This window comes from Malaclemys terrapin, chromosome 20 (genome assembly GCF_027887155.1).
Source record: "Malaclemys terrapin pileata isolate rMalTer1 chromosome 20, rMalTer1.hap1, whole genome shotgun sequence".
NCBI lineage: Eukaryota > Metazoa > Chordata > Testudines > Emydidae > Malaclemys > Malaclemys terrapin.
The window spans coordinates 8,938,053-8,954,251 of NC_071524.1; positions in this window are offsets into that span (position 1 = coordinate 8,938,053).

Consider the following 16,199-nt stretch of genomic DNA (forward strand, 5'->3'; position numbering starts at 1 on the left):
CGGTCATCTTTAAAGATGGCCAAGAAAAACTGTAAAGAGTGAGGCAAAGGTGGGGAAAGCCAAAGAAATACAGATAGGGATATTATGATGACATCAAATAATAGGATTAGTCTGATGATTCTTGTAAAAACAGGAAGTAACGTGCTAAACTGTGTTTCAGATAGAGCTGGTTGAAGTTTTTCAACTGAAAGATTCTCACTGAAAAGTAAAATTTCATCAAATCTGAACATTTAGTTTAGTTTTACATTCAAAACATTTTGCCAGGTGGATGAAGAGTGGGGGCAGAAAAAGCAGAATCTTTTATATGGAAAAAATAAAACTGTAAGGAAAAAAGATACATGTAACTTCCATACAAGGTTATTTTTTTAAACATAGAAATATCCATTGTTCAGAAATAAGTTTTGATCATTTATCTTCATTTACAGCCCTACTAAAATAAACACAGATAAGTTCATTCCATATGGTGTCCCACTGATGAGTGCAAATGAAAGCAATGCTTTCCCCACGGTGGTATCTTGTTTGAAGCCACAGGGTGTTTTCCCAGCTGAGAAATAGAGAGGCAGATCTGTTTAAAGAAAACTAGTTGCAATTAATGCCTGATATGCACAGTTGTGGGGAACGTAATTCATCTTCTCCCTAGGGAGGAAACAAACAGCTGAGTAGGATACAAAGTGATTGGTAAACTGCAGAATATAACATGATGCAGGGGTGAAATGCACAAGAGATTACTTTAGTGTTCTGAGGCTGCCCCCACCTCATTTACCTATGATGTATTAAATATGAATGACCCTCACCTGATCATACATCAAAGCTGGGAAATGGAAAATGAAAATCCCTCAGGTCTCAAGGCAGCAGAAGCCCTTGGACCACTTCTGATTTTCAGTGCCAGAAGATAGCCATAGAGTTTCATGTAGTTCACCAGTATTATATTCACCTATCAATATTTACCCAGTAGCTGACCACTGATAGCAAAAATATGTACTCAAATTTCAGAGGAGGGAGGGCTACATCAACTCCACAAACTGTTCTGGTCCCATAAGCAAAACACTAGGTTTTGCAATTTTGCTTTAGCTATTGATATTTTACGTTACATTTTTATGTGCATGTAACAGTGATGAGTCATGCAGCTTTAATAGTTACAGAGACAATTCTCCCTCTAACCCCATAAGAAGTTTAGCAGCAAGGCAATGTGTTTTACAAATAGCAAATATATCTTCCATGTACACTTATATGCTATACATACACTTCTGGATTTGAGAATGCAACAAATATATGCAGTCTCTCCACAGATGGGAGAAAAGTTTTGAGTGTAAGAATAGGCGTGGGAGTGAGAGAGCGAGCTATTTTTCTCTAATGTCATCCTCATTTCCATCCCCAAGCCAATTCAGGCAGACATCATGTCAGACTCCCACAAAAAGCAGTCTACTCAAGCTTTCTGCAGAGGAGGGGATTTCATCCCAATTCCTCTAGAGAGAAAGCTCTGCAATCAGTGTGCATATAAATGTAAAGGCATCAGTCAAGAGAGAAGAGGATCACTTAAAAGCTAATATCATTGGAAGGCAGGCTCACCTTCTCTTTTGTGTGGAGTGTTGAATAAGACTCACCCTCCTGTGTAGTGTCATTTAAATTTGCATAGATTGTACACACCATTTCTTTGCCTTCTTGTTCCTTTAATTAAAACATGTACATATTCACCATAAGCAAAGTGGCTATTTTCTTCCTCATAGACTCTTTTACAGCCAGGAATAAAGACAAGAAGCCCATTAGAGAATAAAACACAAAATAGCTGCAGTAAGTGATAACTGCGGTAAGCCCAGTAAAGCCACAGGGAGCCAGGATCCCCCCAGCTTTATAGCCCAGTAATGCCGCAGGGAGCCAGGATCCCCCCAGCTTTACAGCCCAGTAACACATGGGGAGCCAGGATCCCCCCAGCTTTATAGCCCAGTAACACGCAGGGAGCCTGGATCGCCCCCAGATTTATAGCCTAGTAATGCCGCGGGGAGCCAGGGTCCCCCCAACTTTACAGCCCAGTAACACACAGGGAGCCAGGATCCCCCCAGCTTTACAGCCCAGTAATGCCGCGGGGAGCCAGGATCCCCCCAGCTTTGCAGCCCAGTAACGCCGCGGGGAGCCAGGGTCCCCCCAACTTTACAGCCCAGTAACACGCAGGGAGCCAGGATCCCCCCAGCTTTATAGTCCAGTAACACGCAGGGAGCCAGGATCCCCCCAGCTTTACAGCCCAGTAACACGCGGGGAGCATGACTTTCTGAGGTCCCTTCCAACCCTGATATTCTATGACTTTAATCAGAAATCATAGCTAGTTAAGTATCACTGCACCTGTCATTGTTCTACACAATTTAAAGATAAGTAAACTGAGACAAAAAGGTTACTGGCATGTGAAAACATTAATGAGAACCAAAATAGCAGAACAATGGCAGGATGCTAGTAATACAATGTTATTTATAAGAAATTTCATCAGGGGAAAAACACTTCAGTAGGGAAATCATCATTGCAGTTTACAGTTATGATTTTAAAAAGCACTTACTGGGTTGTGGAAATATCCGACAGATGGGCCATCTGAAAAAAAATATTGCATTCAATGCTATTTCTATTAGGAATGGTGACGATCAGACCTTCATAGGCACTTTTCATAGGCTCGATCATTGTCAGGCAATGCAGAATGCAGAGCCAGAGTGTATCAGTCTATTTTGCTCTATTGAACCCAAGACAATTTCTATTTTTTCATCAATAAATGTGACTTTTTCCAGTTTTTGGAATTACAACCAATCATTAAGGGGCCTAATCCTGCAAAAACTACCAAGCATGGTAATTGTCAAAGGCACCAACCATGTAGTCACTGTGTGTCTACTGAGCTCTGCTACATCCCTCAAATAGTCATGGGACCCAATTCACCATTACCCTATACTTTTGTATGACTCATCTCTGCTATGGCTGCTTTATGCCAATTATGTTTATGTAAAAACAGGGCTGCAGGTCAGGCATCAATTCCACCACCTCCACCAGCCCAAAGAGACTGTTGGATGGAAGAAGCAAGATGGAGTGTCTTGTGGCTGGAGTTGGTGCCTGGAAGAAGCTCTACAATGAAGCCAAGAGGAAGGCAGGGGAACTTTGGGGAGAGTACTGTTCCCCTGAAACTGACAAAGTGCCTTGTTTAGCTTTAGAATCACAGAATAACTTTCTTCTTCTCCTCTCATTGCCATGTGGTAATGCACCCCTCCACAATGGAGCTAGCAATCCTCAGGACAGCCAGATTACCTGCATGAAGAACACTACATATTGATTTGTGTCTCATCTCTCATTTTTTAGGGAAGTTCTGGTAGGTTCTTAATTCTGAATTCCTTAAACTTCTTTGACCTCAGTCATTCTGGGTACAGGCCTGGGTATGGGGTAGAACCTGCACAGGTTGTATCTTCTCGATTATCTTCTAGCAATAGATGAGGGTAAAGGGCTGACTCGTTTGGATATAGCACCAGACTTTGATACCATTGACCAGGATATTTTGTTGCCTCTTTTGTGGATACTAGTTGGGTGGATGAAGCCACTCAAGAGCCTCCTCCTGTGCAAGAAGCAGCTGGAACTTATATTGCTCACCCTCACGGAGGGAGTGTGACTTCCAAAATGTACAACACAGATGTGTCACTTGGGGCGCTGTTTAATTCTGGGCTTCTCTGGGAAGCCCTTTTACTGGCTGAGGTCAAAAGTGCTTTCTTCTCTCTGAGCCTGACAAGAAGTAAATGACCTTGTCTCTCCAGTATAGACCTTGCCTCCATGTCTTTGTCACCTCAGGATTAGATTGCTGCAGCATGTTCAAGATGGAACCATGGGACCAGTCAGAAGCTGAAGCTAGTGCAGAACTAAGTGGAGTTTCATCTGGGAGCACATGATCCTGGTCTCCTGAAATCTGCGCTGGCTGCAGGGGCATTCCTCGGGAGAGTTAAAGGTGTTGGTGTTTAACTTATAAAGCCTGAAATGGTGTGGGACCCAGTTACATGAACAATGCCTTTCTCCCCTGCCCATACTGCCATGGCTGAGACCAGCAAATGGAGCATAGCTGGAGCCCCCCTCAATAGAAACAAGATGGATCTGCGGCCACGGAATTCTCTGGCGGGAATTTGTTCCCCTATTTTTCTGCTCGAGGCAGGATAACTTTCTGGTTATGCTACAAAGCTCTTTTCATGGCTATTGAGGAGGGGCAGCACTGAGGGTTGGGTGGGCATTTATGGGCAATCTTTTATATTATACTGCATTTTAATTTATGAGATAGGCATTCAGAGCAAAGGATGGTGGCATCTAGAAAGATTTTTATAAACCAAAGTGTGCGGGGAAGAATTACATTTGAGTGAGGTGTGGGGGCTAGAGACTAGAGGAGGATGGAATTGAGATGTTTACCTGTCATCAGTCTTATCCCATTACTTGAATAGCTTATTGCTTTCCTCCACCCATCATCTGTTTTTGTTTTTAAATTGTAAGTCTGCAGGGCAGGGATCATTTCTCCTTATGTAAAAAGCAACAGAGGGTCCTGTGGCACCTTTGAGACTAACCGAAGTATTGACTTGCATCTGAAGAAGTGAGGTTCTTACCCACAAAAGCTTATGCTCCCAATACTTCTGTTAGTCTCAAAGGTGCCACAGGACCCTCTGTTACTTTTTACAGATTCAGACTAACACGGCTACCCCTCTGATATTTCTCCTTATGTGTTTGCACAACACCTGCCATAAGAAGTCCCAAAGTCCTTCAGCGCTTCCACAACACAAGGAATAATAAGACCCTAATTCTGAGATCAAGTAGCACAGCTTTATGGCACACAGCTCTCCATCCTCCAAAGTCCATGTCCAAAGTCCGTGCACTTTGTTGTTCCCTACTGGTATCTGCCCCAGCCCCACCAGATTTCTGCCCTACCGCTCCCATCTCCTGCACCTATGCTCAGTATCGGATAAATTTCAGCACCACTCTAGCAAGGAAGCTGATTGGTTGAGATAGACCCTCTGATTTTCTCTATGCCCGCTATTAGTAACATAAGCATTTATTGTTAGGAATACTTGAAATTAATATTATACCTTGCTCTCTGTACATGTTAAAGCAATTCTGTGTGAGTCTGGTCCAGGATGTAGTGAGAGGTGACAGGAAATGCTCCATGCCTGCCGTCAGTAGCAAAATACATTTATATTTAGGAACATTAACAAAAATTATACCAGGCTCTGTATAAATATTAAAATATCTTTGTACTCGTTTAACCCAAACTTTAGCTAACAGAAAAAGACGGGTGGTTGTGGTGGTGAATTCTACCATCCCGACGTTTTTTCCTTTTTTCAGGATCCTATGGCATGGCTGAGTCAGGCCCCCTTCCTTGGCATTCAGATAGCCCCTTTTTATAACCCTGTTTTCATTAACGCTTGGTTAAACCCTTCCCTACCTACTTTAGCATGGGTGTCACAAATTTATTTTATGTTTATTACACATATTTGCAATTTCCCCACTCACCCACATAAAAAATCTAAAAACCCACTTTTCTTCAGCAAGGCCAACCAACCAAAACAATACTGGAGTTTCTAGGCTAAACCATTTTGGAGATGGGATGACTCAAAAATAAAAAGTTTTAGAAGGCTTTTCTAGTTACCTTCAGGAAAAATGTTCAGAACCCCGTCACTGTAAAGCATCTGTCCTGCTTTTTAACCAAACCATCCCAAACCACTTTATTATGCTTTGAGAAGTGGCATAGAAAATGTCATGAGGGCCATTTTTATTTGAAGGTGGGGGACTGAAAAAAATTTAGCAGGCTTATAATGGGAAACTAGCTTCAAACTTAGATATGGACTCACTACTGACCCTCCATAATGGTAACACAAACCAGGAGTGACTGGGGCCTTACTGTGTCCATTTTTGGGCCCCAATCTTCAAGAAGGATGTGGAAAAATTGGAAAGAGTCCAGCGGAGGGCAACAAAAATTATTAGGGGGCTGGAGCACGAGTTATGAGGAGAGGCTGAGGGAACTGGGATTGTTTAGTCTGCAGAAGAGAAGAATGAGGGGGAATTTGATAGTTACTTTCAACTACCTGAAAGGGGGTTCCAAAGAGGATGGATCTAGACTGTTCTCAGTCGTATCAGATGACAGAACAAGGAGTAATGGTCTCAAGTTGCAGTGGGGGAGGTTTAGGTTGGATATTAGGAAAAACTTTTTCACTAGGAGGGTGGTGAAGCACTGGAATGGGTTACCTCGGGAGGTGGTGGAATCTCCTTCCTTAGAGGTTTTTAAGGTCAGGCTTGACAAAGCCCTGGCTGGGATGATTTAGTTGGGATTAGGTCCTGCTTTGACCTCAGGAGGTCATGGACTAGATGACCTCCTGAGGTCCCTTCCAATGCTGATATTCTATGATTCTATGTGGAACTCAGTAAATGTGGGTTCAGCTACCTGATCTGCCACAGATGTCCTGTGTGAACTTGGGCCAGCTTATTAAAGGCATTTAGGGACATAAAGATGGAGATAGGCACCTAATGGGATTTTAAAAAGCACTTGAATAGATTAGGTACCTAATTCCAATTGATTTCAATGGGAGTTTGGTACCTCTAGGTGCTTTTGAAAATTCCTTTAAAAATACCTTGCACCATGAAAAATGGCACCTAACAGGAGAGTTTAAAATGAAGTTGTGGCGGAGTCCATGCTTGGAGATAGCAGGACTTGGTAAGCAGGGCATTTGTTTAGTCTGTTGTCTGATTGTTTGTTCTCTGAGTAAGGGATGGGCCATAGGCAGCTTGTATTCTCTGCTCAGCCCCACTGTTTGAAGTCTCTGAGTGGTTCATTGCTTCCTGATGGTGAGGTGGTAAAGCTAAAGAAGGAGACCTGGTATAAAAAGTCAGTTGCTTAGAAAACTTGAGAGCCTAAAATAGAGGCATCTAACAGGAGAGTTTCAGAGGGAGTTTGGAGAGGGAGTGTGAGAACCTTTCCTTCCAGGGCCAGCTCTGTGCTCAATACTGTGATGAAATAGTGGCTGTGACCTGCAATAGATGTTACATGTTTTCTTTCCTACCTGAAGTTGGAAGGGACATCTTGTGTACGAAGTATAAATTGGTGCTGGAAGAAAAGATTCTGTATTGGAAGGGAAAGTACAGATGCTATGGAGAATCCGTGAAGCTGAGGATTTCTGGATAACCAAATTCAGGAAGTGTCACTACTCCAGATTCAGGGAAGAAAGGAGCTGGCCACCAAGGAGTTGGAGAGGAAGCATGGCAATTCGGAACCCACAGAGGCCAGAGGTTCTGCATGGCTGGAACTAGACAAGGACGGGCAGGCATTGTCCACTAGAGAGAAGAGGACCAGGAGGAATTCCACGTGGCTAGGGGCTCCTAATCAATACCAGGTCATCAGAATGGAAACTGGAAGTTATGAGTGAAGATCCAGCTGGTTGAAATGTATGGGACAGATATTTGGATGGCAGGTTGACCCAATCCATAAAAAAATTAAGCTTTTCCACACAGAGATCTCCAGCCAGCCAAGGAAGACAGACAATCCTTGCTGGGGATTCTATACTAAGAAGAACGGAAAGAACATTTTGCAAGGGACATGTGGACAACGGGATAGTGTTCTGTCTCCCTGGAGCCAAGACATGAGACATACTTCTATGGCTGGATAGCCTTCTGAAGTCAATGTGCAAGTGTCCACTCATGATGGTTCATATCAGTACCAGTAACACTGCATCAAGGGATATCTGTCCAATTATAAGGGTGCTAAAAGAGAAGAATGTCCAAATGGTCTTCTCAGATATTCTGGACCATTAATGTTGATTTTCAATTACTCTTGGAACACTGTGGAAGTCGCAGAGAACTGGAAAAAAGCTAGTGTTGTAGCACTATATTACAAAGGTAAATGGGATGACCCAGATAATTATAGGCCTGTCAGTCAATCCTGGGCAAGATAATAGAGCAATTGATATGGGACTTGATTACTGAAAAATGAAAGAATGAAAGGTGGGTAATATAATTAATGCCAATCAACATAAGTTTGATGTATACATATTTTATTATATTGCATGTTTGGTTGATAAAGGTAATAGTGTTGATGTAATATATGTAGATTTCTGTACGGGATAGGACTTAGTACTGCACAACATTTTGATTAAAAAATTGTAACAACACAAAATTAACATGGCACACATTAAATGGATTAAAAACTGGATAACTGATAGGTCTCAAAAATAGTTGTAATCAGGGAATCATCATTAAGCAGATGTATTTTATAGTGGGGTCCCAAAGGGATCAGTTATTGGCCCTACACTAACACTATTTAACATTTTTATTAATGGTCTGGAAGAAAACACAAAAAAATCATAGATAAAGTTTGCAGATGACACAAAGGTTGGGGGAGTGGTAAATAGTGAAGAGGACAGGTCATGGATGATCTGGAACACTTGGTAAGCTAGGTACAAGCAAACAATACACATTTTAATATGGGCAAATGTAAATGTATATATCTAGCAACAAAGAATCTAGGCCATACCTACAAGATGGGGGAATCTATTTGGTGAAGCAGTGATGTCAAGATAGACCTGGGGGTCATGGTGGATAATCAGCTGAACATGAGCACTCAGTGTGAGACTGTGGCTAAAAGGGCTAATGTGATTTTAGTAGGGGGATCTTGAGTAGGAGTAGAGTGGTTATTTTACCTCTGTATTTGGCACAGGTGCAACCACAGACGGAATACTGTTGCTCACAATAGAAGAAGGATGTTGATAAATTGGAAAGGGTTCAGAGAAGAGCCACAAGAATGATTAAGGGATTGAAGCATATGCCGGATAGGGATAGACTCAAGGATCTCAATATGTTTAATTTAACAATGGGAAGCTTAAGGGGTGACTTGATCCCCGTTTATAAGTAGCTACATGGAGAACATCTATTTGACCATCTATTCTTCAACATGTGTTCTTCAATCTAGCACACAAAGCTCTAACAAAATCCATTGGCTGGATGTTGAAGCTAGACAAATGCAGCCTGGATATAAAGCATAATAGGAGTAATTAACTACTGGAGCAATTTACCAATTGATTCTCCATCACTGGATGTTTTTTCTAGGCAAGACTCATCTTACGCTGGGGTTACGTTCTGCTGTCAGCACGTAAAGCGAAAATCGCGTATAGTCAAAATTACATTGAGTGTAATGGTGGGCGGAATCACCCACACTACAAGTACAGTATTTACATTGTTATTTTTCTCTTTTTTTTTGCTGACGCGCAAAGCTGAATTTGCGCATGCTAAATGCGCGTAAGATGAGACTCGAATATTTGTTCTAGTTCAAACAAGAATTATTTTGGGGAAGTTCCCTGGCCACTGTTATAGAGGAAGGCAGACTAGATGATCACAGTTGTCATTTTGGCCTTAGAATCAATGACTCTTTAGATGCCTAAATACCTTTAATAACCTGTCCCTCTGTAAGATGGAGATAATACTACTTCCTTGCCTCACAGGGGTGTTAGGAAGATGAATATATTAAATATTGTGAGGTGCTCAGATACTATGATAATGTGGACCAGATAGATACCTAAGGTATCTAGAAAAACAACAAGGAATCCGGTGGCACCTTAAAGACTAACAGATTTATTTGGGCATAAGCTTTCGTGGGAAGAAAACCTCACTTCTTCATCTGACTCCTTAAGGTATCTAGATGTCTTTTTTACTGCTTTAGATTAATAATGAAAAAAGAATTTGTTTCTTGTCATTGGAAAACTGTATTTAAGTGTTGGAATACCTGATACCACCTGGCTTACTGAATATCAAAATCTGGACAAACTTGTTCTTTAACTTTTTTCTAGGTTTTTTATTATTATTATTATTTATATGTCCAGAATTTCTGAATTATATTTTATTTATATAGTAGCCTAAAAGCTTGATCTCAATTTTTGCAAAGCTCAATCAGAACATTTTAAAAGATTTATTTACATTTTATTATATTTATTCATGAGGTATCTTATTAAAATAAGTATGTATATTACTTTTTGGCTGTTGTAGCCTCTTTTCCATTTACCTACTATTATGAATAAATATGGGAGAAGTGACAATAAATTTCTTCTTACAGTTAGGCTGATATTCAGCGCCCCAGTATATGTCCTCTGGATCTTGTTCCCTGTAAAGAATGAGAGCACATGAGCAATGCAGTCTGGTAACTGCCCAATTTTTTTATTTCCAACAAGATATTAATGACTGGCACAGAAATTTAGGACCAGTGATTGCCATAGCTGGAGCATCTGGAAGACAGCATATGCTCTATTTTATAAAAGTTAAAGCAGTGTACTCCCACAGTACCTTTGAGACACTATCCAATAAACAGATACAATCTCTCTAAAGATTCCTTCTCCTCACATTCCAATTACTCTGTGTTATTCCTTGGCACCAAGCTTTTGATATGTTTATTTAATACATGGGTAGAAAAATACATGTTAGAAAACAAAGAAATTCCTACAGAAAGAATATTAGCAATACCCACTTAAGTTTACAGATGTATTCCTCACACCCTAGACTTCATTGACAAATGTTAAAGTTCAGAATGTCTACATGAGCATATTAGTTATCTCTGATTTCAAGTGCAGTTCTGTATTCTTAAAAGTGACTCAAACCGCATTGTGCAGTTTAATGATTCTCTCAAAGCTTTCACATTGAATTGACTTGATTCATGAGAATAGATCCCCCTCACAAGTGTTAGCTCTGCAAACTCACCATGAAATCAAAGTCAAGCTCATGCACAATCTTCACGAACCCTGACACAAACAATACATTTTATAGATGTGGTTAAAGTACACACCTCTACACCCATGATTGTGCAATTAGAACTGAGTTAACAGTTCTGTTGATGATACCCAAGAATGCAATCTTGATGTCTTCTTAAAAAAAAAAAATACTGAAAAACTGCATTAGCTATGCAGGGGTAGAAGGAATGGAAAACATGAACACATTGATGGAACTGAACTGCTAAATAAGGCATTGAAGATGTCACAGTCTCTTTTCTGAACATTTTAAGGTTTCATTTAAAAATGTGTGGACAATTTTCAAAAGCATCTAATTTATATGAACTTAAGTTGCATTGACTTTCAATAGGACTTAGGAACCTAAAGCTACTTATGGCCTTTTGCAAACTTTACCCTTAACTACCCTCACTCCCATTCTCCCTATAGGAGCCAGTGAAACACATATCTATCTCCTAAATCAGGGGTGGGCAAACTGTTTGGCCTGAGGGCCACATCTGGGTATGGAAATTGTATGATGGGCCATGAATGCTCACAGAATTGGGTGTTGGGGTGTGGGGGTGTGGGCTCCAGCAGAGGGTGCAGGATCTTGGGTGGGGCTGGGGATGAGGGGTTGGGGGTGCAGGATGGTGCTCCGGGCTAGGACTGCCGGGTTCAGAGGGCGAGAGGGGGATCAAGGCTTGGGCAGGGGGTTGGGGCATGGGAGGGGGTCAGGGGTGCAGGCTCTGGGGGGTGCTTACCTCAAGCAGTTCCCAGAAGCAGTGGCATGTCCCCACTCTGGACACTCTGGCTGTCCTACATGGAGGTGCAGCCAGGCGGCTCTGCGCACTGCCCCGTCTGCAGGCACCACTCCTGCAGCTCCCTTTGGCCATGGTTCCCAGACAATGGGAGCTGTGGGGGCGGCGCTTGAATCGAGGGCAGCATGTGGAAGCCCTTGGCTACCCCTATATGTAGGAGCCAGAGGAGGGACATGCCGCTGCTTCCGGGAGCCGCACAAAGCAGGGCAAGACCCGGACCCCACTCCCCGGCAGGAGGTTGAGGGACGGATTAAAACGTCTGGAGGGCTGGATGCGGCCCCAGGGCCATAGTTTGCCCACCCCTGTCCTAAATGCATCATTCTTCACTCTGCCACTTTACACAGGTCTATATAGAATACCTGATATATGACAATTTATGCTAAAGATTCTCTCCTCTTACCTTGCTTCTCTGCATTTAATTATACCTGAAAAGAGAAATAATATTACTGAAAATCCTGCAGAGGAAGGGGAAACCCCCCCACACAATCACATATGGTGTTTCTTCCTTTTGGCCTGTTTCTGCTCACACTAACCCAAAGCTCCCATTGACTACAGTGGGGATTATTTTAGCCTATTTCCCCTATTAGCTAGTCAATGTACTTGATAGAGCAGGTGAAATCACTCATTATCAATAACAATTATTATGGACTAGATTCACAAAGGAACTTAGGTACCTAATTGCCACGTTAGGTGCCCAAATCTCAGAAACCACTGGGATTCACAAAGTCCCTGTTCAGCTACCACGGAACCTTGTATGTGCCATAAACTCACTAGATGCCCAAGTTTTTTAAGTAAAAATTCCCTAGAGGCCCATGTTTCTGCCTCTGGGCACATGCACTGCTTATTCACTCTAGGTATCCGGGTAGCGAATTACTGGAGTGATACAAAAATGGAGGGAAGACAGGAATTCCTCTGCCTGACTTGCCTGTAGGGTCCAAGCCAGTAAGTGTGCTCAGTGCTCACCTACTGCATCAGACACCTTTAGGCAAGCTGAAGCAAAACAGACAGACAAGGCCTTCCTTCATAATGTTTAGTCCAGTGGTTAAGGTACTCATCTGGGATGATGGAGAATGCTGGCTCAAGACCTCACTTTGTCTAAGGGAGAAGACAGATTTCAACTGGGCTCTGCCTTTTCTCAGGTGAGGGTGCTAACTAACCACTGAGCTGCGGGATATTCTGATATGGACCTTTCTCAGTCTCTCCTATTGAAACTGTTCCAGTGTGTCTAACTAATGAAAGAATGACAGGATCAGTTGGACTGGATCCTGGGGCTCCCGCAGCCTGAGGGAGTGCTCTAACCAACAGGGTACAAAGGCATTTCCAGGTTTATTTACTCTCTCCCTCTCCCCCAGTTACTCTTTATTTATCCACAGTGGAACAGCTTAAACAGGAGAGATTGTGAGACCTCAACAGCAGAATACCCTATAGCCCAGTGGTTAGGACACTCACCTCACAGGTGACAGATCTCTGTGCCTTTCCCTTCTGCCTACGATGCAGAGTAGAGATTGAACAAAGGGTTTCCCAGATCCCTGATGAGCACCCTAAGCACTGGGCTAATGGCTACAAGGGAGGTCCCCTTGGCTTCTTGTAAAAATGGCATAGGTGCCAAACACCAAAAGCGGATTTGCAGCTAAGAATCCCAAGCAGAGAGGGATGCTTACCACACACTCCTCAGTTTCATATCTCTCATTGGCTAGCTTAGGTAGGGAGCTGCTGAGCATGCTGGCTTTCATGGAGCTCATTCCTATGCACCTCTCACCCACCCCGATTCATTGCATGGGGAGCCTGGGTCCCACACTCAGATTTAGTTAATCTAAAAGTTAGGTGCTCTGACAACATCACCACACCTCCATTTTTTTGTGAATCTAGCCTTCTGAGTTTTGCCTCTTTTTTGACCAATGACTAGTTTGTGGTCTGATTCCAATTTCTTATATTTTTGAAACAGTATTTACCAAATAATCTGGATGAGTAATTTTCAGCGTATTAGCTATTTGTTAATTGTTTACTTTAACTATTCACTATTTGTTTTGTGATGCAAGCTAGAGGACAGGACGCAGATCCACAAAAGGACTTGGAAGCCTATATGCCACTTTTGGTGAGTAAGTCCAACTTTTTGGTGCCACTGGGACTGTCAAATTCTTTTTTCAGCTTCTGCCTAACCCTGCAGGCACCTAAAAAACCTGAGTGTCTGAGTTTCCATCATGAAAGCTCACCAGACCTTGACTTCCATGAAACTACTCTTGGGCTTAAAGTTAATCACATGCATGAGTGTTTTACTGGTTTGGAACCTTTGCCACCATTGTGCAATCACTACCTGGTAGGGTTGGTATCTGAAGTCATTATTTGCCTACATGTGTATTGCTACATTTGTGAGATGTCCATCACTATGCCATACTTTTATTTGTACACATTGTAAATCACTCTCTCTGTCCCCATATGCAGTGAGCTGAAAATACCAATCAATTTCTATTATTCCAAGAGACGCTCTTCAGTTTGCAAGATTTAAAGCATTTAAAGATTTCAAAACACATGCAATTTTAATGAAGGTTTTTGAACATCTGCCTGTACAGATACAAACACTGATCAGTATTACTGTCACCTATTGTTACCTGTTTTTTCCAAAATGTAACCGACCAAAAGTAGGACCAGGGCAGAAAGAATTGTAATTCCAAATACTAATATAAGCACAAACCCTAAAAAAGAAATTGTACATGTATCAGCTCCCAAAAAGCAACAGAATGACAAAGAGTAAATCAGGAAAGAGAAAAATGGGGAAAGGATACTATTAATAGTGGGTAAAATTTCAATAGTGCCTAATTGACTTGGGAGCATAAGTCAATGGGAAATATAGTTCCTAAGTCACATAAGATGCTTTTGAAAATGTTACCCAATGTTATCATTACTAGCTTGAATCTTGTGGAAGTAGTGAATATTTGGGACAAGTATGAATGCACAGTGGGTGGAAAATTGGCAAGGAAGTTAACTTTAGTAGCCACATTTTGGGCAGGATGGATGAAAGAAATATGGAAAACTAGGAGGACAGAGAAGAGGAAGTTTCTCTACCTATTTAGCTGTTTGCAAACATGTCTGCTATGGACAATTGGCTTAACAGTTCTTCTGTTAAAGTCATGGTTGATCCAGTGCACAATTAGACTGAGCAGGGATTGGGTTGTGTTACTGAGTCCATATAACAGCAGTGAAGGACATAATACAGTTTATAATTATTAATATTTGATGGGGTATGTCAGGATTTAATGTTTACATGACACACTTTCCTGGTGGGATTGTCTATCACCTTTAGCTTCAACACAATAAGGACCTTTTTGAAGCAGCTCAGACATTTCAGTTCAATGACATTATCTGGATTTCTGAGGCATTCTTTCAATCAGAACCCAGTGTTTGGGGTCGTGGACACCAGAACATGCTTGATGTGTACATTTCTCATTTGTCTCATGACAAAAGTTATATGGCCCAAGGGCCCAGAGGTGTTAAACATTCTGCCATGCCTCCTACCCCAGGCCTCACCACTGAATGTCTCTGCCATGTCTTAACCGCATAGGACTGGTGGACTGTGTTTCTCCCCTCCTGCTCCCATTATTCTCATGCAAGGATACTTTGAAAATGCAGCCAGAGTTTGGACCTGTGTTTTTCAACTTGTGTACTCGGGCTTTGTGCATTTTAAGGAGGAGACTTCTATATGTTCGGGGCTAGGGGGAAGGGATTTGTCTGTACATTTTAGAGACGGGATTTGTATGCTCTGAGGGCCACATTTGGAGACAATGGGTGAAGTGTTGTATGTGAGCCTAACAAAGTCTTACTGGCCCAGATGTAAGCCAGCAGAAGTACTCTAGATTTATAGAGGTTATGAGTGAGAAGAAAACATGGCTCATAATTTGCTATAAAGGAAATGTGCCAACAACATTTAATAATCTACGCCCCCTTCCCTTTGGACTAAGTTACAGGACAAAATTCAGCATTCTGACCATGGCTAGCCAGGCCCTTGTCACTGTCTACTTTCTTACTAATAAAAATTGCTTTTAGGACCAGGGACAGAGGGGAGGCAGCTCATATGTCCATTATTCAGGGGCTTCAAGGCCTGGTCCAGCTCCTGGTGCAGGTTAGAGAACCTCAAGCTGTGCCCCTAATATAAAGGCCGCTGTGGGACTTTGCAGGAACAGAGAATGGCTGGGGTACAGATCCACCCATACCATACCCCTTCACATCTTTAATCTTCCTCTTCTGGCCTATGCCCTACCCACACTGAGGCACCAAGCTATTTTAATTCCTCTTTACTTGAATAAACATCCCCAAATGTTGTAAAAATCCTAGAAGAAGAACTATAATCACTTACCGTAGGAAGCAGAAAAGCCTTTGAAATCTGTGGAGAGGATGCAAAACATCTTTGAAAAATTACTATCATAATCTGAAATCCTTACAGAAACAGGATTTGAACCCACCATGTCATGTGAGTAAACATGTGCCTGAGTCCTTTGTGCTTGAGGCAGATCATACAGTAGGAGCACATTTAGGCTATCTACATTACACACAATGCCTGGGTCTGTGGGACCCAGGCTTGTGGACTCATTATTTCCAAATTCTGTGCTTTAGCATCCACACTGCATTGTAAACCAGGATTTACAATTGCTGGACCCGA